General features: G+C 41.5%; 1 protein-coding gene and 2 long non-coding RNA genes across 8 annotated transcripts in view; 1 reads left to right on the top strand and 2 right to left on the bottom strand.

Moving 5' to 3' along the window:
• Window positions 1-907: 907 nt before the first annotated feature.
• On the bottom strand, window positions 908-3,654 carry LOC127556682 (uncharacterized). The gene is made up of 2 exons (XR_007952492.1): window positions 3,485-3,654; window positions 908-1,002 (listed from the first exon to the last, which is right to left on the bottom strand). It is a non-coding gene; the product is annotated as an uncharacterized LOC127556682 (long non-coding RNA).
• On the top strand, window positions 2,783-4,720 carry LOC127556683 (uncharacterized). Its single transcript, XR_007952493.1, has 2 exons — window positions 2,783-3,157; window positions 3,993-4,720. It is a non-coding gene; the product is annotated as an uncharacterized LOC127556683 (long non-coding RNA).
• LOC127556673 (uncharacterized) overlaps window positions 4,548-24,983 on the bottom strand; it is a 71,773-nt gene continuing 51,337 nt past the window's right edge. For 2 of the 6 annotated variants that reach the window (XM_051989968.1, XM_051989967.1), the window contains exon 4: window positions 4,548-5,321. The gene's annotated coding sequence lies outside the window, so the exon portion shown is untranslated. Of the gene's footprint in view, window positions 5,322-8,233; window positions 8,354-8,832; window positions 9,029-9,154; window positions 10,039-24,983 lie in introns of all 6 variants that reach the window. The other 4 variants (XM_051989971.1, XM_051989970.1, XM_051989969.1 and 1 more) reach the window with 4 other exon arrangements.

Here is a 24,983-nt window from a genome sequence, read left to right as displayed (position 1 = left end):
TCAGGAAAGGAAGGGAAAACATCAAAAAGGAGGTGATCACGCTCCCCGACAGCTCAGGAAGGAAGATGAAAAACACCAAAGGGAAGTGGGGATTGCTAACAGGTTTCTGGGCTGAAGGGTTTTATTAGAAACAGGTATGCACAAACCCATCAGCATGGGAGGTGTTACACAAGCACATATCAATAACATACAGGCTAGTAGTGATGACTCTCCCCACAAACAGTGCAGGCTCATTGTGGTGCAACAAACATCAATTGTACATGAATTGTGGTGCAACAAACATCAATTGTACATGAAAGTAGTGATATAACAAACAATATGAATCAACATAGTGTTGTAAAAGATTTCCAGAAGTCCTAGAAGAAGGGTATGTAAACAACAGTCACACATACGCCTTCTTCAGCAGCCAAGAGAGAGTCCAACATCAATCTATTGTCCATTGCTTCACATGTCAGGGGACCCAATGATTCCCAAAAGTTTTTGAAGTCCTGCAACAGTCTTTTTATGTGTTAGGGAATTCAGTGATTCAAGTACACGCAATAGTAGAGAAGTCCTGCAACAGTCTTATCATATCTCAGAGAATCCAATGATTCCAGCAGATTTTGAAGTCCTACAACAATCTTATCATGTCTCAGAGAATCCAATGATTCCTGAGAATTTTGAAGTTCTATAATTTTTGATGTACATGAGTCAAACGCCATAACTGCTATCCTCATTCAGTGATGAGCACAGTCAGCAATGGAACCACCAGAAGTTTCTTGGGTGTACTTCCTTTCAAGGTGTGCTCCATCTCTCTCTGATGGACAAAGTGAATACGGCTCATTGGCACCCATCTGATTCCTTCTCCATTTGTGGAGATACAAGCAAACCCTCTCCCCTAAGCAGTTTATCTATCCGGTCCCTTCCATTCACCACTTTCTGGGCCTCTCCACATCACCTGGCGATTATTTAGATAGTGGAGCTGCTCGCACTGGACACTGCCCTTCCGGTGGGTTATAAAACCTGCCTGCCAGAGTCAATGCACCTTGTCAAAATTCAAAAGCTAGATTTACAAGTTCTCTAGGGTTGCCTGTGGCTCCCCCTTTCTTTTGTTTTTGGAGGAGCATCTTAATATCTCTGTTTCTCTTCTCTACTATTGCCTGTACTTGAGATTAAAAGGTATGGTAGTGGTGTGTAAAATCTTAAACTGTGCACAAAAGTGTGCAAAATGTTTATTAGTATATACAGGTTCATTGTTTTCATTGCTTGTGGGGCACCCATAATTGCAAATACTTGTATAAGGAATTCAGTGACCACTCAGCTTGTCTCTTTTGCTACTGGTATTGCAAAAGTGAATCCTGAAAAGTGTCTACAACATGGATAAAAGACAGACAAAAAAAGATTTATAAAGGGTCAAATCCATTTGGCAAATTTCATTGCCTCTCAAACCACAAGGGTTCTTCTCTGGAGTCAATGTAGGAGCGTGGAAAGGAAGGCAAGCTGTATAGGTTTTTATTAGGCTCCTACCTTCCTCTCTTGCTTTTCCAAATTAGAAATGTATGATGCATTGTTGGTGGAGTTGTGAACGAATCCAGCCATTCTGGAGAGCGATCTGGAATTATGCCCAAAAAGTTATCAAACTGTGCATACCCTTTGATCCAGCAGTGTTTCTATTGGGCTTATACCCCAAAGAGATACTAAAAAAGGGAAGGGGACCTGTATGTGCCAAAATGTTTGTAGCAGCCCTGTTTGTAGTGGCTAGAAACTGGAAAATGAATGGATGCCCATCAATTGGAGAATGGCTGGGTAAATTGTGGTATATGAATGTTATGGAATATTATTGCTCTGTAAGGAATGACCAGCAGGATGAATACAGAGAGGCTTGGAGAGACCTACATGGACTGATGCTAAGTGAGATGAGCAGAACCAGGAGATCATTATACACTTCGACAACGATATTGTATGAGGATGTATTCTGATGGAAGTGGATTTCTCTGACAAAGAGACTTAACTGAGTTTCATTGGAGAAATGATGGACAGAAACAGCTACACCCAAAGAAGGAATACTGGGAAATGAATGTGAACTATTTGCATTTTTGATTTTCTTCCCGAGTTATTTTTACCTTCTGAATCCAATTCTCCCTGTGCAACAAGAGAAGTGTTCGGTTCTGCAAATATGTATTGTATCTAGGATATACTGCAACATGTTTAGCATATATAGGACTGCTTGCCATCCTGGGGGGGGGAGGAGGGAGGGAGGGGAAAAAACGAAACATAAGTGATTGCAAGGGATAATGTCGTGTAGAAATTATCCTGGCATGGATTCTGTCAATGCGAAGTTATTATTAAATAAAATAAAATTTATTAAAAAAAAAAAAAAAAACAAATTAGAAATGTAAAGCTCGAGCAGCCTGATGATATTTAGAATGAGAATCTTGGGCTGCCTTTCAAGGTGTGCTCCATCTCTCTCTGATGGACAAGGTGAATACGGCTCATTGGCACCCATCTGATTCCTTCTCCATTTGTGGAGATACAAGCAAACCCTCTCCCCTAAGCAGTTTATCTATCTGGTCCCTTCCATTTACTACTTTCTGGGCCTCTCCACATCACCTGGCGATTATTTAGATAGTGGAGCTGCTCGCACTGGACACTGCCCTTCCGGTGGGTTATAAAACCTGCCTGCCAGAGCCAATACACCTTGTCAATGTCAATAGTATAAAGAACTAGATTTATAAGTTCTCTAGGGTTGCCTGTGGCTTCCCCTTTCTTTTGTTTTTGGAGGAGCATCTTAATCTCTCTGTTTCTCTTCTCTAGTATTGCCTGTACTTGAAGATTAAAAGGTATGCTAGTGATGTGTAAAATCTTACACTGTGCACAAAAGTGTGTAAAATGTTTAGAAGCACATGCAGGTCCATTGTCTGTTTCCATTGCTTGTGGCGCACCCATAATTGCAAATGCTTGTATAAGGAATTCAGTGACCACTCAGGGTGTCTCTTTTGCTGCTGGTATTACAAAAGTGAATCCTGAAAAAGTGTCTACCACAACATGGATAAAAGACAGAGGACCAAAAGATTTATAGTGGGTCACATCCATTTGCCAAATTTCATTGGGTCTCAAACCACAAGGGTTCTTCTCTGGAGTCAATGTAGGAGCGTGGAAAGGAAGGCAAGCTGTACAGGTTTTTATTAGGCTCCTAGCTTCCTCTCTTGCTTTTCCAAATTAGAAATGTAAAGCTCGAGCAGCCTGATGATATTTAGAATGAGAATCTTGGGCTGCCTTTCAAGGTCCATCATCTCTCTCTGATGGACAAGGTGAATACAGCTCATTGGCACCCATCTGATTCCTTCTCCATTTGTGGAGATACAAGCAAACCCTCTCCCCCAAGCAGTTTATCTATCTGGTCCCTTCCATTCACCACTTTCTGAGCCTCTCCACATCACCTGGCGATTATTTAGATAGTGGTGCTGCTCGCACTGGACACTGCCCTTCTGGTGGGTTATAAAACCTGCCTGCCAGAGCCAATGCACCTTGTCAAAAATCAAGAAATAGTATAAAGAGCTAGATTGACAAGTTCTCTAGGGTTGCCTTTGGCTCCCCCTTTCTTTTGTTTTTGGAGGAGCATCTTAAATGTCTCTGTTCCTCTTCTCTACTACTGCTGTACTTGAGGATTAAAAGGTATGCTAGTGGTGCGTAAAATCTTACACTGTGCACAAAAGTGTGCAAAATTTTTAGAAGTATATACAGGTCCATTGTCTGTTTTCATTGCTTATGGCGCACCCATAATTGCAAATGCTTGTATAAGGAATTCAGTGACCACTCAGGCTGTCTCTTTTGCTGCTGCTTTTGCAAAAGTGAATCCTGAAAAAGTATCTACCACAACATGGATAAAAGACAGAGGACCAAAAGATTTATAATGGGTCACATCCATTTGCTAAATTTCATCGGGTCTCAAACCACGAGGGTTCTTCCCTGGAGGCAGTGTAGGAGCGTGGAAAGGAAGACAAGCTGTACAGGTATTTACAATGCTCCTAGCTTCCTCTCTTGTTTTTCCAAATTATAAATATAAAGCTCAAGCAGCCTGATGATATTTAGAATGAGATTCTTGGGCTGCCTGAAATAAAGGAGTATTGACCAACATCGTTAGAAGGCTATCTGCCTTTGAATTACCATCAAAAATAGAACCTGGAAGTCCACTATGAGAGTGGAACTGCAAGATATCAATCTTACCTGGATGCTTTCTCACTTGCTCTTGAAGTTCCTAAAAGAGCTGATATATATTAGAAGCTACAAATTTTATTTGGGCTATGGCAATGCTTTGTAGAACAGGCCGAATCAGATGTTATCTCCAGAATAAGTAAGAGCTAGAATGATCCCATACAATTCATTCTGCTGAGTGGACTGAAAAGGAGTTCTGATTTATAATTTATAATTTATAATTTATAATTTATAATTAAATCACAAGAGTATACAGCACAAATATTATGTTTGGATGCATCTGTAAAGAGAGTTGGTCCTTTAAGACGAACTTTAGAAACTTTTTCTTCAAGAACCCACCCTCAATTATGTAATAGTCTGCTTATCTTTAATGGAGACCCGTGTATAAAATTTGGAGCCATAGCTAATAAAATTTGCCGCTCTGGGATGGTTTCACAGCATACATTAATTTGTGCATTAGTATAAAAGGTGTCTATCTTATCAGGTCTTATCCCAGATAATTGTTATCTGGCTCGCTTAATGTCTTTTAATAAAAGTCTAGCCACAAGCACTGGGTAAAGACTAAGAGTTTGTTCTAGTTGTGACGGAAGGTTCACCCACTCTATCACACTGTCTCCTTGATGAAGGACTGCTGTGGGTGCCTCTTGCATAGCAAAAACTGATATTTCCAAGGGTTTTTGAATGACTCTTTCAACCACATTGGATAAAGTCACTTCAACTTCTCTCAAAGCCTCTTGAGCTTCTTCTTTAAGCTGGCGTGGTGAGTTTATACCACTGTCTCCCCTTACAATGTCATTTAATGGTTGTAAGTGATAGGTAGTTAATCCTAACACTCGACACATCCGTTAGATAAGAGCTTTAGTCAGGCAGAAAGTCTGCCCATATTCATTACATTCTTAAGATCTTTCACAGTATGGATAATCTGATGTCAAATGAGGTCTATCTTCCAGCAGAAGGCCTTCCCAGTCATTACATTCATTATTATTTCCTCCCTAGCTGGGTGCTCCAGATTTGACTCAATTCAGAGTCAAAGGTACCACCCCTTAGAAGACTTTCCTGGCATAATTCCTTCAAAGAAATGTCCAGCTTTGGGATTGTCTGTTTGATTTCAGACCTACTGTCCCAACCTGAAAGAGATAAAAATGTAAATATTCCATTTCCGGCTGCATTACACTTCATCATTTCTTCTATCTCCTCAATCAATAAAGATGATCAAATAATAAAATAGACAACATATGACACAATAGTTTTGTGTACTATAATGAGCTTTTACACTTTAAAATAAACTTCTGTACCAACACTACAAGAAAGTCTAAGATAGAAAAGAAAACTCTCTTATTCATCAAATCATTCCTACCAGCACTTTTCTGATTAAAAAAATGAGTAGGTTCTATTGGGGAATGTCTAAGATACATTCCTATAACACAATATTACCTCACTTTAAAAAATGACAAATATGAAGAATTCAGCGAAGCAAGGAAAGACTTAGGTGAACTATTACAGGGAAATAAGAAGAGTCAACAAAATATAGGATGACAACAAAAATACAACATAGTAAGTAAGTATAAGGACAAAGGATGGTCCCAGAGAAGAGCTGAGAACATGTACCTCCCTCCCTTCATTGCAGGAGTGGGAGATTCCCAGTGTGGAACAATGTATACATATATTAAATAAAGAGGTGAGGATTTGTCAGTTTTTAATTTGTTTCTTTTTTTTTTTCCTTTTTAACCTTATAAGGAAAAGCTTGTTTAATAGGGGAGTAGGAAGAGGCATATTTAGAAATAATTGTGAAGTAAAAATAAAATAGATTGAGAACAATAACGGTATAAATTGTGCAAGATTACTTGAAGGATATAATGCACGTCTTTTTTTAAATTAAAAAACTAATAAGTATGTATTTATTCAGAAAATATTATTACAGAAGTGGCTACTTGTCAGGCATGTTATGGTGAGGTCTCCTCTCTCGTATGCATTAGCATAGATGTTTGCTGAGGTCCCTTCCCATTCTGAAATTAAGTATCAGAGCAGGGCAGGCATTAAGAGGTAAACTAATGCTTATTAAATGGGTTTGTTATTCTTTGGAAGCAAAGAACAAGTTGGGGGTTTCATAAACAGTGAAATGCTCCAGACATTCATTTTTCCACATATGTTCATGTGTTCAAGTCCTAGAACACTGGAGGAACTCTTGGATGAGATCCTTAATCACTTAAAAGAGTCTGGGCTATATCCACGCAGTGAAGAATGTGTAGATAAAAAATGCCTACTGTCCACATCCTAACATGCAGTTAGATGGGCAAGCTACAGAATTCATCCAACAGTGCAATTTTAAAGTTCAGAACTATAGTTTTTGTATAACTATGTATACATATATTGCATTTAACATATACTTTAACGTATTTAACATGTATGGGACTACCTGCCACATAGGGGAGGGAGCAGGAGGAAGGAGAGGTAAAGTTGGAACAGAAGGTTTTGCAAGGGTAGAAGTTGAACAATTACCCATGCATATGTTTTGTAAATAAAAGCTATAATAAGAAAAAAAAATTTAAACTATAGTTTTTGGGACCTTATGTACTGATTCATATCTTAGAGGATGGACATTGCAAAAGAATAATAAATTGGGCTAATAACTGAAAAGGAGAAAAGGCTGAAATGCCTTTGGGAAATGAAACGTCCTCTTATTGTCCCCAGACTTCTCCCTGACACAAAGATTCGTATGTTACATACAAATATTCTCACACGGGTGTTGATGGCACATATGAGAAGAATTTCAGGTATTAAATATATAAAGTCACTATATCAAAGGCCATTGATTTCATTAAGTGTGAAAACTACTTTCCTCCACATATTTTGATGGAAGTGGATTTCTTTGACAAAGAGACCTGAGTTTCAATTGATAAATGACGGACAAAAGCAGCTAAACCCAAAGAAAGAACACTGGGAAACGACTGTAAACTATCTGCATTTTTGTTTTTCTTCCTGGATTATTTATACCTTCTGAATCCAATTCTCCCTACGCAACAAGAGAACTGTTCGGTTCTGCAAACATATATTGTATCTAGGATATACTGCAACATATCCAACATATAAAGGACTGCTTGCCATCTAGGGGAGGGGGTGGAGGGAGGGAGGGGGAAAAAATCGGAACAGAAACGAGTGTCAATTTAATGTAATTATTAAATAAAAAATTAAAAAAAAAAAAAAAGAAAACTACTTTCCTCCACCAATATTGGCTGGAACTCATCTATAATCATTTTAGAGTTTTAGTTACCTAAGGTTGAGAAAGAATAACTGATAAGGCTCATACTCACATAGTTACCATCAGAGGTAAGGTATATAGCATTGCTAAATTCACAAGGAAAGATTAAAAATTTGTCAGAGAAACTGCCTGTCTATAACGAATAAATGGTCCAAGAATATAAAGAGGAAAATCCAAATTGAAAATGAAACAGAAATTTAAAAGTCAATTGAAAAGTCACTCAAACATTACTAATCAATTACCTAAGCAGAGGCATGCATTGGAACAACGCTGAGGATCTATGCCAACATACTGCAGAGATCATTAGAACAAAAAAAAACTCAATGTTGTCGGAGTTGAAGAAACGGGTACATTCATTGATTTAGGGCAGAATGTTAGAAACTGAATAGAAAAATAGCAAGCAATCTGGCAATATGCAGTCAAAGTGACAAAATAATTATAATCTGACTCAATCGCACTATTTAGTATATACCTTTTTTTTGGAGCTAGTTCCATAAACATGCTCATTAAAAAAAAACAAAAAAAACAAAAACAAAAAAAAACCATGGAAAGCGTTTATAGAATAATGCAAAGAGAAATTTGACAAGGACTTCTGTTAGTATAAATTAAGAATTATGAATATATAACAGGAAAACAAGGGAAGGATGAATGGGAAGGATCTCTTGCCAGAAAAAATCAGCTCTTCCCCACATTTCTGGGAAGGGATACAAGGGCAGTTTCCTGGATCCACATTTTATAAGTGATTCTTATTCAAGACCAGGCATGATGTTGTAGCTGTACCTTTTCCCCATGTGGTTTTCACTCACTTACATGGACAGGTGCTTCTTCAGACATCTCCCTCCCAAAGCTTTATTTCTTGTTCCAATGGGTGTATTGTATCTGGTTTGGAAATCACAAGTCCTGTTTGTTGGAAATAGAAAAAAAGGTGGGTTCGGGGAACCATCTCAGATTTAATATAATGCAATAAACATTTATTAAACCATCTACTATGGCCCTTCTCTCTCTTGGGAAAAGTGAACATGCCAGGGTATGACCGTAAGATGCTCTCTTTGGAACTATGGAGAAGGGGGTCACAGACTGGAGTTGTACTCAGGTAAAAAATTAATTCATTTGACACACATCAGGATAGAACTAACAGGATCCTGCTAACAGGATAGAAAACTTTCATGTCTTCAGAGAACTATACTAGGGTTAGATGACTATTTTTAATAATTATTATATTATTACATCATACAATAATATAATAATAATTAAGATTCTCTCTGAGGGAACAGAGTGAAGAAGGTGCAACCTCTGCAGCATACAAATAATCACTTTCTAGAGGTACAAAACAAAGGTCTTTTCCCTAACCACAGGGCCAGAAAGCCCATAATTCCTACCAAGAAAGCAAGCAAAGCCCTTCCCAAAGACAGATGGGGAGACAAGGGGAATCTGTGCTTAGCCGGGCAGGCCAGGTTCCTCTGGTTGTCCCGCATCCCATCCCTGCACGGATCCTGCTGAGAAGGCACCGGGGTCTCCTTGGAGACTGGAGGTCTCCTTAGAGGTCACAGCCACATCTCCCAATGTTCACCATTCCTGCAACATCAGACACGTTTGTGCATATTCCAGGACCCTCCTAGAGAAGAACCATGTGGCTGCCCCGGAACTACTAGAAGTGCTTCTCAAGGTTCAGACTCCAATGTGCCCCAGTCCCGTATTTACCGAGCACCCCGAGTCTGAACCAGAGGGACAGCCCTGCGGTGTTTGTTCAAGCGCTCACTCCGGAAGCCTTTGTGAATGCCGGTCTGGCCCGAGGGTCGGGCACATGGCTGAGCACTGGGGACAGTGAAGACAAAACGACCCCGAAGCGTCTGCAAGACACCGCCATCCCCCGGGGGAGAAAGGGGACAGGAACCACTGACCCCAATGAAAAGGGGGAAAATCCGTCATTTGGGAGAAAGCTCTAACACCCAGAGACTCCGAGTAAGCTCAAGCCACAGGCACGGAAGGAGGAAGAGCCCGGGCTGGGCCTTGAAGGGGGGTTTCCAGAGGGAGGGATGGAGAGGGAGGGCGTTACCCATCGGCATTCTGGTGGGAATGACGTCAGAGGGAGTCATGCGGGGGGAGCCACAAAGAGAAGCCAGTGATGGAGACTGTGCTCCCCCTCCCGGAAACTTGCAGAACAAAGGGGCGGGGCTTCATCATCCCTATTAACAGCTAGGAGACCAAACTCCCCTGGGATTCTCCCAGAAACAGTCCTCCGGCCTGAAGCTGCCCTTTGAGTGACCACCAACCCCTCCGCGCGCAGAGCCCTAATCCCACCGGAACCAGCCTCCCCCCAGCCCCCGCCACCATTCCTAGCGTCTCCCTCGGGCGCCCCGGAGAACAAGGCTCCTCCTTCCATATGACAGACAGGCCAGCGTGCCCTCCCCCAAAGCGGAACAGAACCTCCCAGTTCGGGGTCGGGGACCTCTCCTCCTGTGGAAAGCTGCTGAAGCCTCCGGACCCCTCTCTCAAAATGTTTTAAACACATAAGGAAAACTACATCAAATTATAAAGGAGACCAACGGTGGGGAAATAATCATGAATTTTTATAAATCACTGACCTTAAGACCCCGCCCCAAGATGCGGTTTAACAACATGACGTGATTCCTGCGCGGGAAGAAAACCGGCCTTTGTCACTCGGGCCGCCAGGATCCTCCCGGATCCAGCCGCTTTTTGGACCAGGAGGCTCTGCTGACTTAGACTGAGGAGAAGTCAGTCCGCCAGAGCCGGGCTCTGTGCTAAGCGTCGGGGAAACAAAGGGAAGCGAACTACACGCACACAGACGCACACACCTGCCCGGATAGATGGGAGACAGAGAGAAGGGAGAGGGATAATCAGCAGAGGGAAGGTACGCAACAAGGGGGATGGGAAAGGAGTCCCGCAGAAGGTGGTGTCCCGCGGAAGCTTTTCTGCGGTAGCAGTTTCGAAAAAGGAGTCCCGCGGCAGCTTTTCTGCGGTAGCTGTCCCGAAAAAGGAGTCCCGCGGAAGCTTTTCTGCGGTACCTGTCCCGAAAAAGGAGTCCCGCGGAAGCTTTTCTGCGGTAGCTGTCCCGAAAAAGGAGTCCCGCGGAAGCTTTTCTGCGGTAGCAGTCCCGAAAAAGGAGTCCCGCGGGAAGGAGATGGGCTGGCGGGGGGACAAGGGAGAAAATGGCAGGAACAGAGCTAGGAGTTTAAATGAATGTTCCGCCACTGAGGAAATCCAGACCCCGCCACCTTTCCCTGACTCCCCACAGGGACTCCCTCCCCTTTGGGCCCGGCATGCAGGGCGGGCGGGGTGTTTGCAGAGGCTGGGCTGACTGGCGGGGCGGGGCGCCAGATCCCAGAGTCATTGGTCCCAAAAGAGCCCCAGCCCCAGGACCTCTGAAGGGGGAGCCCCCACTCACCGAGAAAGAGTCAGGGGGGACGGAGCCTGGCGGCCATCGGAGCCTCAGCTGGAGAGGGAGCAATAAAGCGGCAGGAAGGAGGTTCTCATCCCTGGGACTGCCCCGCCATCGAGCCCGGAGGGGCCTGAGAGCAGAGGGGTCACTCGGGCTTTGCAGGGAGCGGCTCTGGGGTGGGAGCTGCAAGTGCAGGAAGGTGGGTCCGCAGGGAGGAGCCAAAGCGGGGAGGTCCGGGGGGAAGGTCTTCGGGAGGCGGGCTCCAAGGTCTAGGCGAGAAGAGTGAAGGGACCAGGGACCGAGGCGGTTCCCACGATGCTAGAGTGCCCCCCTGCAGGCTTCCACACCACATGCAGCGCCTTCAGGAGCGCCTCCTCTGGGGCGACTCTCTGGGGCCATGGCAACATTCCAGGCAGGGGGAGAGCGCTAGAGCCCCAACTTCCGGTTCTGGGAAAGCACTTAAAGGGAACCACGTGGGATGCCAAGTTCTGCCCCCTCTGGCAATGTGGCCTTTTGGGAAGTGAAGTTTGGATTCCAAGAGTAACTGTGCGCATGCTCCGCCGGGACCTGCATAATTTAGAAAAACAAGTTGGCTGTATCCTGGGTGGTTTCAGCATCAATAATAATAATAGTTAATTAATTGAAATAAATTTACATTCCTTTGGGCAAGGCAGGGAAGGGTGTGGAAAGGAAGGGCGGGGGGGGGGGGCGGGGGGGGGCAGAGAGCCATGGGGCACGGCCGGTCCCGCCTGGGTCCCCCTAGTGGCCGCTCCCGCTCACACGCGCAGCCGCTGCTGTTCCGGTTTGTCCTTGGTTCTCCAAGGGGACCCTGCCTATAGGAAGCCGGGGTCATGACCCGCAGCTGCGCAGAGTCCCCAGCCTCCCTCTCCCCGGCGCCCTCGGGATCCAGGGGCCACGTGGGGATCAAGTCAAAAAATAAACAAAAAACTCAATCCGGGAGGGGAAGAGCCTCGGTTTGGGTCCAAAGAAACCATGGCTGTTGTTCGGTCCTGGTTGGCTTGGAGCCAAGCGGTTGTTTCTGTTTGGGCCAGAGATTCCCGCCTCCCCGGTGGGTTTTTTAACCAGGTAAAGCCGGCTCTTCTCCGCCTCTTTGCTTGCGGAGCCGGGATTCCTGAATGGGCGTTGGCTCCGGCAAAGTGAGGCCGGGAAAGGTCTTAGCTCAAAAGGGCAAAGTCTCCCCCACCCGCATCTTGCCCCTGGGACCCAGACGGCCCCCGAGGAGAGACTGAGGCCGTGACCTTGCCTGAGGCCGTGACCTTGCCTGAGGCCGTGACCTTTCCTAAGGCCGTGACCTTGCCTGAGGCCGTGACCTTGTTTGAGACCCGTGACCTTGCCTGAGGCTGTGACCTTGGCTGAGGCCGGGGTCCTCTACAAGAAGGGGAGAATAAGGGCTCAGGGAGAATAAGGGCTCGGGGAGAATAAGGGCTCCGGGAGAATAAGGGCTCCGAGAGAAGAGGACAGATTGACCTCGGGGCTCTCTGGGGTCCTAGGCCAGGCTGGGCAGGCCCCCCACAGCCCACCTCTGACTTCTGAATAGTTTCCCGGCTCCTGGGCCCATTGGCCAGAGGGTGGGGGCCGGGCTAGGTCTGTGGCCCAATCAGAGGCTGCCGTCCCGCCTCCTCTCCCAGCTTTCTGTTCCTGTCTCCTCTTCCCCTCCGGGGCTCACAGTGACCTCTGGCAGGGGCAGGGTCTGACCCCAGGGCTTCTGCCCCCAGGCCCCCTCTCCATTCAGTTCATTTCCATCAGCTGGAGCTGGGGAGGAGAGGAATAGGAAGAGTCCTGCCCAGAGGGGGCTTCCATTCTCCAGGGAGGGAAAGAGCGGGGCCAGGTCAGTGGGAGGCAGCCCCCGCTCCCTGAGAGCGCCAGGACCCGAGCCCACGAGTCGCCCTCAGGAGGTCAGGGAACCAAAGGATGAGCTCAGGGGTCCTGGCGGTCGGGGAGTTAAATGCCGAGGTCTAGTGACAGGTTCGGGGTTCAGGGAAGCAGATGGAGAGGTGAGGCTCCCCTGTACCCCCTTGGGATTAAGCACATGGGGAGGGAGTCTGGGGAACCCCCTTCTGGCGGCGCATCATCAGTTACGAACCCCAAAAGCTGGACCGGTAACAAGAAGTTTATTCTGGGCCTTGGGGAGTCAGCCTTTGCTCCGCAGGAATAGAAAGGGGGAATTCCTCAGTGGCAAAGTCCCGGCAGGAAAAGGAAGTTTCAGGGAGAGAGATCCCGGCAGAGCCATAAAGTCTCCTTAGGGAAAGAGGGGAGGAGAAAGAGAGGGCAGCGCTGGAGGAGAACATCCCCCCAGCCAGGGGCTCGCTGTGCCGGGAAGACAGATTCCTCGGCATCTTAGGTCCTCTGCAAGGAGAGGGTTTAAAATTGGCTCTTTTATAAGCCTTTGGCTCCAAGCCCAGCCCTGCTGGGAGGGGGGAGGGGGGAAGGTTGTCAGCTTGAGCTGGAATTGAATAGAAAATCTTCAATTGAATGGGGGTTTCTCCCATGCACTGAGATTGGTGATTGCTGGGAGAGGAGGTGCTGGTGATGTCACTGCCCCTCCCACTACTCCTCCTAAACCCTGGAAAGTGAAGTTCGTGGGAGGGGCAGGGCATCAAGGCTCTGCTCTGGTGTAGGTGGAGTTGAAGCTGGGCTGTGAAAGTGAGAATCACCGCCCTTCAAGTTCTCATGCCCTGTGGTGATATTGCCATTAATCTGTCCTTTATCTTCCTCTTTTTGCTCACACTTCCTCATCTGGCTGTTCTTAACTTTTCTTTTTTCTGTAACTTGTGGGATTCTTTAAGTCCAATTGTATTATGTTGTATATATAGAATGTTTCCTTAGAAATTGAATCAGGACCTTTATCATTGTAGGATTCACAGAATTGATCTTCTACTAGTCTCCAATTATCTACCTCTATTCCTTCTTACTTGAAAAACCAAGGGGACATGCATTGTAATGTATCCAAGAGTCCACCGATCTGCTGCCAAGTTACAAGTAAACTTTGTCTCTTGATCCACCTAAGTCTCCTTTCTACAGAGCTCCCTTGGGGTGGGGGAGAATCTTTTCCTACTATCTGCCCCATTTCAGTTAGAAAAGGTTACCAGTTTAGCCCTTAACAAAGTAAGTTCCTTATTTGTCTATTAAAATACTCACCCTATTTCCTGATCACCGGGACTCCTTCGGTGAAATTAGGATCCTTGGTTCACACATTGGGCATCAAAATGTAAAGTCCAAACTAGCTCCCGGGAGGCCTCAAGAGCAGCTGGAGTCATGATAAGCAAAAGTACTTGGTCTTCAGGGGGAGAAGTGAAGGAGATGGATAAAACGGCCAGGAGTTTTGCCAAGGATCTAGAGTTCAGAATCTCCACACTTTTCTCCTCTCTGTCCTGGGACCAAGTGAGTCTGGATGTCTCACTCCACCCTCTATCCCTCCTATGATTATCTATATACACCAAAAGATAGAGCCAGCATGGAATAGGGAGAAGGGCCATTTTCCAAGAATATGCCAATAGAGTTATTGTCCAATAGGGAATTAGCTTTAAGTGCTTGGTTGTCTGAGTCAAGCACACCTTTCAAGGGTTTCAGTCCTTTACAGAAAACCACAGAACACTGGCTATGGGGAACTTTTACTTTGTATCTCTGTTCAATCTCAGTTATTGCCAACACTTTATTACTTTGCAGAAATCATGATCAAATACTATTTGTTCCTAACATAGTTTTCTGCACACACACTTCCATACGCCCAAGTGAGAGCTTCCGAACTTGACTTGTGAAGTTAACAAATGATGAGATTTTATGTGACTGCACTGAAGTAAGAGATTACTTGTTTTAAACTCTATCCAATTGCATATCTGACAGCCTCCTAGCATTCTGAATAACAAGCGATAATTTTACATTATTTGATTTATAATGAACAACATACAATTCTCATTTGAGTTGGCTTCTTTTTGGGGGGAGGGGCTAATCGATAATCACCCAGAATGCCCTTCAAAAAGTTTTAATCATTTTGCAGGAGCCCCACCCCCAGGGCCACATGGTTTAGCTGAATAGCCGAGAGATATAACAGAGTTTGTCTCCAAAACTTCAGAGCAGCATTTAACAGAAGGACCAGATAAAATGAAATGTAACTTGTCTGTCCTGTTCTAGGTTAGGAGATACTTAATTCTGGTAAAGGTTATGCTTTGCTTGAAGTGCTCGTGTGCAAATAGCCCCAAAATATTAATTTCTCTTTTCCAGGAGGAGTTTAGGCTTATTTTAATGGTCAGGCAATGGATGGTGGGCAGGGAAAGATATCTAGGTGTAAATAGGTAACGGGCATATTAGAAAGTTGTGACTCCTGGAATATCCAGCAAATCGGGAAGGGTTTTGTTGGCCCGGAAAAGGGCTAGAAGGCTCGAGCCTCCTCTCTCTGGTGTGTGCTTATTCTGAATTGGGACACATCCACTCCTGCAGATGTGTAAGAAAACCGACTTTTAACTTCACCCCTTTCTGAGCTCAAGAGGTATATTTCTCACAGGAGACTAATCATAGTCCTGTTGCTCAGGCCACTGATTCAATAAGGGTTAAGGATATAACAGTGTTTCAGAAATCCCTAGCAGGGGTCCCTCTGACAGCTCAGGGCATCCAAACCGGGGGCCAGTCAGTGCCAGAATTGTGGTCAGTTAAAGGCTAAGGAAAGACTTTCCAAAGCATTTGGTTACAAGTGTATCTCTTTCGGGACGACTTTTTGCCTCCTGGTACTGTGTTTTTATTTTCTGCATTTAGGTTCACAGTGACAGACTCGGAATAGGTGAGGCAGTCAAGAGTTTCAGCCTTTTTGTCCAGGGACCTGGTGGATGAGCTAATGGAGGGCAGGATCGGAGCAAAATTCGAGGAACATCTCTCTTCTTAAATGAATTAAAGGGATGTATTCGCAGGGCAAATACTGATCACCAAGGATGAAACTTACTTTGAAACATCCAAGGACAAGTGTCCTGCTATTCCCAGGTTGACCACATGATGTCTCCAGAGACTGTGCTCTCATTCCCCTTCTCTCTTTCCCCCCTCCCAACTACAGTCCAGGCTGGTTTAGATATCCGGTCACGGGAAGAAAACAGCTTGATGGAATAACAAATTAACAGACCTGGCGGTGTTCAACACTAGTAGTGGAGCTCCAAAGAGAATCATCGAGAGCACATTAAAATCCCCCTTTCAGGCGAGAAATGAGCTAATTTGCTCTATGTTTTAGTAATCTCCTTCTCCCACTGGAGAAGACTGGGTTTCCCAATTCCTTCTGGGCTCTGAAGTGTTTAAGTGATGAACAATCTGTGGTCATTCCCCACCCTCGAATCAGGAGTCTTCCTGTGGATAAGTTTCCCTTCCCTGTCCCAAGGTCCTGTCCCTAGGGGATTTTCTGAGGCTTTATTTTTCCCCTTTATTTTAAGAGGAGGGAGATGTGGGGATGTGTAAATGTGTAGGGAGAGATTCAATGAAAGTCAGGATTTTAAAGCATTCCTGATGAAAAGAGTAGAACTGAATGGAAACTTTGATATTCAAATCTAGCACTCAGGAGAAGCCTAAGTGTTTGCCCAAGATACAGATGCCAGTAGAGACCAATATAATTGAAGTGGAGAATTTATTGGCAGTTGATGGGGATAATAACCAAATCAGACAGCCCCTAATGGTAGGAGGTGGGGGTTTATAAAGGCTAAAACCACTAAGGGGAGAGGAGAATATAGCACAAGAAGAATAACAGAAGCAATAAGTAGAGCGAAGGTTCCAATGCGAGGTGGAGACAAAGGACTGGCACAGTGAGCACACGTTTTGGCTAAGGGAGGTGAGACATGCTGAAATATCACAGTATCCTCAAGGCTAATGAGCTGATGGGTTACAAGATACCGATTATTTTAGGAGACAGATTTTCATAACCTTGAGATAAAGGAGCCCCAGTTTGCAGGTGTAAGTGTCAAGGGACCTCAGAAGTTTCAAGTGCTCCTTCTCCCAGAAGCACAGGGGGTCCCAGATTTCAGGGTACTCTGGAAGAGATCAGAATCATAAGGGACTTCATAAGATTTTATCTGTTTACCTTCCTACGTGGGAGGATAATACTTGTAACTCATTAGAACTTTTTCATTATTATGGCAGTTTGAAGGAGTATATAGAGACAGGAGGCACCGATGTGAGTTGAATATGAAGGGATAATATCTAAAACAATAATGAAATTAAGAGACAAGAGAAGAATGCTGTGGGAGAAAGAGAAAGGGAGAACTTGAAGAGTGTAAATAATCTGCCATAAAAAGAGGCAAAAAAGCCTTTATAGTGGAGAGGAAGAAAGGGATTAGAGGGGAGTGAGTGAACCTTATTCTCGTTGGTAAATAACACACACACTCAATATGAGTGTAGAAATCCATCTTCCCCTGCAGAAAAATAGGAAGGGAATGGGAAGGAGGGAGAGTGATAGAAAAAGAGGGCATATTGGGGGAAGATTGGTCACTGGCAAAACACTTTTGAGGATGGGCAGGGGAAAGGAGGGCGAGAGTAGCATAATTGGGGGAAAATACAGTTACCAACAATAATTGTAAAAAGAATTTTAAAGCAGATTTCTCTGATAAGGTCTTATTTCTCAAACACAGAGGGAACGGAGTCAAATTTACAAAAAATAAGTCCCAATTGGTAAATGATCAAAATATTTGATTCATGCCCAAAGGAATATAAATTCATGCATATTCTTTGACCTAACAATACCCTAGGTATGAATACTAAAAGTTTTTCTTTTTAAAGGAAAAGTCCATATATGTATAAAAATATTTGTAGCAGCTCTCTTATCAGGGCAAAAAAAAAAAAAAAAGAAAAGAAAAGAAAAGGAAAGGAAAGGAAATTGAGGATATGCCCATCAATTGGGGAATGGTTGAATAAATTGTGGTATGTGATTGTCAAGGAATATTATTTTTCTATGGGAAATGATGAGCAGGATGCTCTCAGAAAAAAAGAAAAACAAACGTGGAAAATCCTTCATGAACTGAAGCAAAATGAAATGTACTGTATCCAAAGAAGTAGCAATGTTCTGAAATAACCAGCTGTAAATAAATTTGCTGTTTTCAACAGTACAATGATCTACAACTACAGTGAAGGATTTATTATGAAAAATCCTATAATAAACGGAGAGGAACCTGACTGTGTCTGAATACATTTTGCAGCATATTTTCTCTTTCTTTCTCTCTCTTTTTAAACTTTTTTCCTTTTCTTTTCTTTTTTTTACTAGGATGGGAGATCTATGTTTTCTTTCACAACATGGCTTTTTTGGAAATGTTTTTGCATAACTTCACAAGTGGTTTCTTAATGGAAGCTGGGAGTGGGGATAAGGGATAGAATCTGGAACTTAAAATTTTTAAAAACAAATGTTAAAAATTGTATTAAATGTAATTGAAAAATATTAAATAAATAAAAATTTAAAAATAATAAAAATATTCTATTTAGATATTCTATTTTCTCTTCTAGTTATATCTTTGTAAATATTTTTCCATTTTACTTAAATTTAAATTTATTAAAACATAATTGGGCAAAATAAGTCTATAATTAATTTAATTTTCATTAATATTCATTCTTTTCAGTTTTGATACTAGTGATTTGATTCTCTTCTCCCTTTTTAAATCAAATTAACCAGTGGGTTTATGTATATATTTTAAAAAAAACTTCTAATTTTATCACTTAATTCAATGTTTAGTTTGTTTGTTTTTTTACACACAGTTTTATTCATCCTTTAATTTTTAGGATTTTCAAGTTAAGGTTTAATTGAGGATTTCTATTTTGTTCTTTTTCTAGTTTTTCCCAAAGGTGCGGAGCTATGATCTAGGTCACACATTGATTTACTCCCCATGACGTCCCTCACTCCTCTAACACTGAGTCTATCCAGGATCTTCTATCAGATATAAGGGCAGAGACTGAGTTTTGGCTTCTTAATCTCAATATGTCTCTCACCAGAAGTTTTCCCCATCCTTTGTGCTTACCTTGGAGAATAAGGACTAAGGAGCTCCATCCTTACATGTCTTTTGGTAATCAACTGCTTTTGCTGTTGCTCCTGATAATGAGCTGCAAAAAATATAAAATGCTGCTTGTTGGATATGTAACCTTTAAAGAATAGATGGGGGTGGATTTTCTACCTAAAAAAAAAAAGACTCGAATTGGACATTCCGTTTTCACTGAGTGGCATCAAAAATATTTTCAAATAAGCTTGTTCTTTCCTTTTTCAGCTAGTCTCTGAAATTATTGACTTGTGGCTAACAGATCGAGCTGGTTTTTCCTGCTATCTCCGGGAACCAAGATTAATATTTCCCCAACAATTGAAAAATAAGATGACTACAATTCTGATGAGACCACATAAGGATGAAAATGTAATCAGCACATCAGAGCTGGACCACCTAAGTAAGGTTTCTTATCCCAGCCAGACTTCCTTGCTTTAACTCAAGCCTTTTTTTTCCTTTGGAGTAGTATAAATTTTCCTTCAAAATCTCTTTGTTTACATAAATATTCTTCAAAAAATGTTAAGACTAAAATGGTATCAAAGTAAATAAGACAAAGTTGTAGAAATCTTCCAGAATGATTAGGTGAACAGAGATTTTTTTTTTAATTGGAAGAATGTCTTGCAGGTTTCTGGGGGAAAAGTGTGCATGTGGATTTTCTTTTGGACCTTTTTGCTTTTTTCTCCCTTCTCTTTTCCTGTATTAGGGTTCTGATAGGTGTTGTTGAATAGAATCACTGAATCCCCCAAATATGTTGGATTTCATTGATCCCTAGTGCTATCCACCAAAAGTTGGGGAGAGTTGATTTGACCTTCAAATATATTGGGCTTTGAGTTGGTGTTATGAGATTTCTCAAAAGAATTTATAGGCGTAGACCTTCTCCAAAACCAGGGCAAAGATTTAACATGTGATTGAGTAGAGAGCTTTAGTTCCAAAGGGGAATTTTAGCCATTAACAAGGGGAAAGACTCTGGCTAAGTTCCCTGACTGAACTGAACTAATAAGGGAGGAGACAACATTATAATTAAGTCCTAATGAATTTGTTCTTTTATAGAAGGGCAATAACCTTGGGCTTGACATCATAACATGGTCATCAGATTAGATTTCCAGAGTTTTGTCAAAACAAACAATTCAACAAACTATTTAACTGCAGTCCAATGCAATAAAGGCCTACTTAGGCTAACAAAAGGCCTGAACAAAATTGAAAGGTAGAAATTATCTATGCCTCTTGCTTCTTGCTTCTGTCTATACCGCTCCCTGTGGTCCATCTAGACATTAGGCTACTAGGAAGATCATGATCTTTTGTTGAGGACTTACTCATTCTCATTGGTTCCAGTCCATATAACTTGAAAATTTTTTCATTTAAGGGAAATTTTGGCTTAGTGTGAACAAAAACTAAATCAAGAATAAGCTAATTCCTGAGAGTACATTTAAATTTATGGTGAAACATTTTATGGCCAGCTTGTAAGGGTTAATCAGCATTATCTATATTTTTTAAAATATTTTTTTCTCCTGTTATATGTAGCTTGTTATTGTTTGTTCTCTATTTTCTAAGACCCATGACATCATGGAAATGATGTCATAACATGCAAGTGAATTTGATTTAAGTGAGGGAGAGCTGGCTTAGATGATTTCATTTAGAAATAATGCATAGGCCCATTTGAATTGGACATATTGAGAGAATTACAGTATGTTTTAAATGCAGATGGCTAGCCAAAGAGGTGGATTGTTCATTTGGAGAGATCTTTTATTTGAAGCCATTTTCTCTCTGTTTCTAGTTAACTGCTTTATTTTTATTTATTTTCTCTTAATAATTTGTTTTGTTTTTGTGTGAATTACATATTAGCCCTTGGACATAGCAATTGAGGACCACATTAAAAGTTTTTCTGCTTTTAGTTTCTAGTAAGCACAAAAGGTATAAAGACTATTTCTTTTATATTTGTTTTTATTTCATCTAGATTATAAGCTATCAGCAATTTTTTTTTTTGAATTGTGAATTGGCAATTTGGCAAGATTCCTTTATTTGTGTTTTGATCAATGAAATTAAAAGGGTGGAAAGAATGTGAACTCTTCAGTTGAATGACTCAACTGTTTCTTAGGATCTAATTGTAGCTCTCTTCCTTATTCTGCTGCGTGTGTGTGTGTGTGTGTGTGTGTGCACATGTGTGTAGATAGAGACAGAGAGGCAGAAGGAAAGAGAGCCAGAGAGAACAAAGAGGCATAGAGACTGACACAAAGATTTTCTCTTCCTTCATTCCTTCCTTCCTTTTTATCTTTCTTGCATCTGTCTCTTTCTCTTAACAACATTGCTACTTCAGTCAGTGAGAAAATGATTTTTCTTGATTTAGTTCTAGGTATTGTCTTCTTTATCCAGAATGGCGCAGGTATACTGGGAAATGTCTTTCTCCTTTCTCATTATACCATCACTTTCTTCAATGGCAAAAGGCTGCGGTCCATTGATTCCATTTTTTTCCACTTGGCCTTGGCCAACTCTATCATGCTTATTTCCAAGGGAGTCCCTCAGATAATGGTTGGTTTGGGGCTGAAAAATTTCCTTAATAATGTTGGCTGTCAAGTGATTCATTTCCTCCACCGAGTTGTCCGTAATGTTTCTCTCACTATCACTTGCTTTCTGAGTGGGTTTCAGATTATCACCATCAGTCCTTTCACCTTCTCCATTTGGTCAAACTTCAAAGCTCAAGCCTCACATTACATTGTGCCCTTCTGCCTCTTCTTTTGGATCCTACACATTCTAACAAATGTTCATTTATTTGGAAATATGCAGAAGTATACAGAAAGAAGTAACAACACAAGGGTATGGAATATTGGATTCTGTTCACAATTTGCTGCAGCATCATTCAAAGTCTCTGTATTTGTCATTTTGTTCTCTATTCTTGACTTCCTGTGTGTGGGATTTATGGTCATAGCCAGCGGCTATCTGGTGCTTCTTCTGCAAAGACACCATAAGCAAGTGCAGCATATTCACAGCTCCAGCCATTTGTCAAGAAGATCTCCTGAGACTAAAGCCACCTATACCATTTTGGTGTTGGTGAGCACCTATGTCTCCTTCTACTCAGTCAATTCTGTTTTGTCATTTTATCTCTTTATTTTTGATAAATATTATGGGTGGTTGGTCCCCACATCAGCCTTCTTGGAAGCATAATTCCCAGCCATCAGTCCATTTGTACTTATCAATTCTGATTCCCATATTCTCCATGTTTTCTATTCCCTCTGGAAAAAGAAAAGATCCCAAGATTCTCCTCTTGCTGGATGTTTTCTTGCTCAGCATTCTATTTCCACTCCTAAGAGTAGATATCATTGAGAAGATAATAAGAGCAAGTCAGTATGCAGGAGGAGCAAAGAGTCATATGATTTAGAAATTGGAAGAAATATTATTTGCAACAATCATCATCATGAGGAACATTTTTTCAGAATTTTTTTGGATCCTTTAATAGTGAACTTTAGTATTTCACATCTTTCAGATTATTTTGACCTCTGCTTCTGGAAATGTGTATTAAATATTCTCCTTCTCCTTTAGAAATTAATTGAATGGGATGTTGAGAAAGCCTGTCTACATTGGTGGAGGGACAACTGAGAAATGTCTATAAACTTCTTATATATGAAGTCTATATAAGAAGGGATAAATTGTGTTCTATCTGTGATCTAGAAAGACTGTAGAAAATATCTGGAGAAAAGATTGGAGAAAATTTTGTGAAGCTTATCTCTCATTGGGGCTAGCATAAGGGGTATATTATATTACAAGTAGAGTTTTTTCTCAAATTTCATATATTTTGTAAAGTCTTAGATATTCTTGCTACCATCCATTATAAAACAGATCAAAAAACAAGTTAGTTCAATCTCTTAAATTTTAGTTCAAAAGAGCTAAACTCATCTCAAACATTATGATTCTGATATTTTTATTAATAGTGTTACAAGTTATAGCTCACTTGAAACTTCAGTGAACTTAAGCTTTTTAATATCCTTTGCTATCCTCGTCTAAAATGTGACCTTGTTGAAAACTCTGCTAGCAATAAGTTAGAGGAAGATTCTCTTTTAAAAAGTAAAATCTATGAGAATCTGAAATTGTAAAATAAGGCATTTTGCTTTAAGATTGAATATTTACCAAAAAAAAAAAAAAAACTAAAAATTTCTAAATTATTATTGACTCCATTACAAGTAAGTTTCAGTGAGGTATGTTAGCAAATTTTGCAATGATACTGAAGTCATTCAAGTATCATATAATAAGTTAAAAGACATACACATATATTTTGTTGTTGTTGTTGTTGTTGTGGCAATTGGGGTTAAGTGACTTGCCCAGAATTCCACAGCTAGGAAGTGTTAAGTGTCTGAGGTCAGCTCTGAACTCATAAGACATATATATTAAAATACAAGAAAAGGCAGAACTGTGAAATCTTTTAGTTTATTTATAATTTGATCTTTTATCCTAAAATTATTTACTCATTTTTTCCTCCAATTATTTAGAAATGCAAAGTTTTCAATCAATTTTACTTTTTCTTTTAGAGCTCCAAGTAATTTTACTTTTATTTTATTTTTAAAAGCTTTTTATTTTGGGGGCAGCTAGGTGGCCCGTGGGATAAAATACCAGCTCTGAAGTCAAGAGGATCTACGTTCAAATCTGGTCTCCGACACTGAACACTTCCTAGTTGTGTAACCCTGAGCAAGTCACTTAACCCAACTTGCCTCAGGGGGAAATACTTTTTATTTTCAAAACATATGTATAGATAGTTTTCAACATTTCCCCTTGCAAAACCTTGTGTTCCAAATTTTTGTCTCCCTTTCTTCTCCTGATCTCCTTCCTCAGATAGAAATTAATCCAATACATATTAAACATGTGCAATTCTTCTGTACATAGTTCCACAATTTTCTTGCTGTGCAAGTAAAATCAGATTAAAAAGAATACAAAATGCAAGCAAAGAACAACTAAAAAAAGTAAAACTTGGATGTTGTGATCCATACTCAGTCCCTTTTGGTTATAGATCACTCTCTCCATTACAGTACCATTGGTATTGGCCTGAATTGCCTCACTGTTGAAAAGATCCACATTGTTCAGAATCGATCATTGTATAATCTTGTTGCTGTATACGATGTTGTCTTGACTCTCCTCACTTCACTTAGCATTAGTTCCTGTAAGTCCCTCCAGGCCTCTCTGAAATTTTCTTGCTGATCATTTCTTATAGAAGAATAATATTCTATAACATTCATAGACCCTAACTTATTCAGCCATTCCCAACTGAGGGCTCAATTTTCAGTTCCTTGCCACTACAAAAAGGACTGCTATAAACATTTTTGCACATTTGGATCCTTTCCCCCTTTTTATTATCCCTTTGGAATACAGGCACTGTGGACATAGAGACGCTATGGAATCAATAGGTGTGAAATTTGATAACCTTTTGGGCATAGTTCCATATTGCTCTCCAGAATGGTTGGATCAGTTCATAACTTAATCAACAATGTATTAATTGATGTCCCAGCTTTCCCACATCCATTCCAACATTCCTCATTTTCTTTTCCTGTTATCTTAATAGAAAGTAACAAAAATTTTTTTCAGTGGTAGTTGGTACCCTTACAAAAACTGAACATATATCAAGATGTAAAAATTTTATGGATAAATGAAGAAAAACATATGGGAACTAGGAGAGAGACCATTGCTCAAGTACCAGTCACTAATGTGAGCAATCAATGCCAGATTATACAAAAGGGGAAACAGTAGCAATGTGCTTAATTCATTCGCCTGATCTGCAACATTCAGATACATACCCTGATTTTTACAAAAGAGATGAAGGTATTTTCTGACTGAGACTATTAGTGAAAACAGTCCAATGATTACAATCGCCTTTAATGAAATACCATTGAATGAGTAGATAAAACCCTAATAAAAGCTCTCCATTGGCCTCGTCATTAGTCAAAACAGCTTGCCCCGGCACAAATGTCTGGAGTGGGAGGTTCCCCAACAGCTGAAATAAATAGCCAACCCATTCAATGGAATTTTGAAGGAAAGAGAGGGGTTATAACACCTTATGTCATCAGTAAGGTGTCCATAATTTTATAGGGCAGGGATGCTCTAGAAAATATTGGATTGTCATTAAGCACTACCTTTTTCTAATGGG

Source organism: Antechinus flavipes, chromosome 3 (assembly GCF_016432865.1).
Source record: "Antechinus flavipes isolate AdamAnt ecotype Samford, QLD, Australia chromosome 3, AdamAnt_v2, whole genome shotgun sequence".
NCBI lineage: Eukaryota > Metazoa > Chordata > Mammalia > Dasyuromorphia > Dasyuridae > Antechinus > Antechinus flavipes.
Note: the sequence above shows the minus strand (reverse complement) of the source record. Positions and strands in the feature narration are given on the sequence as shown.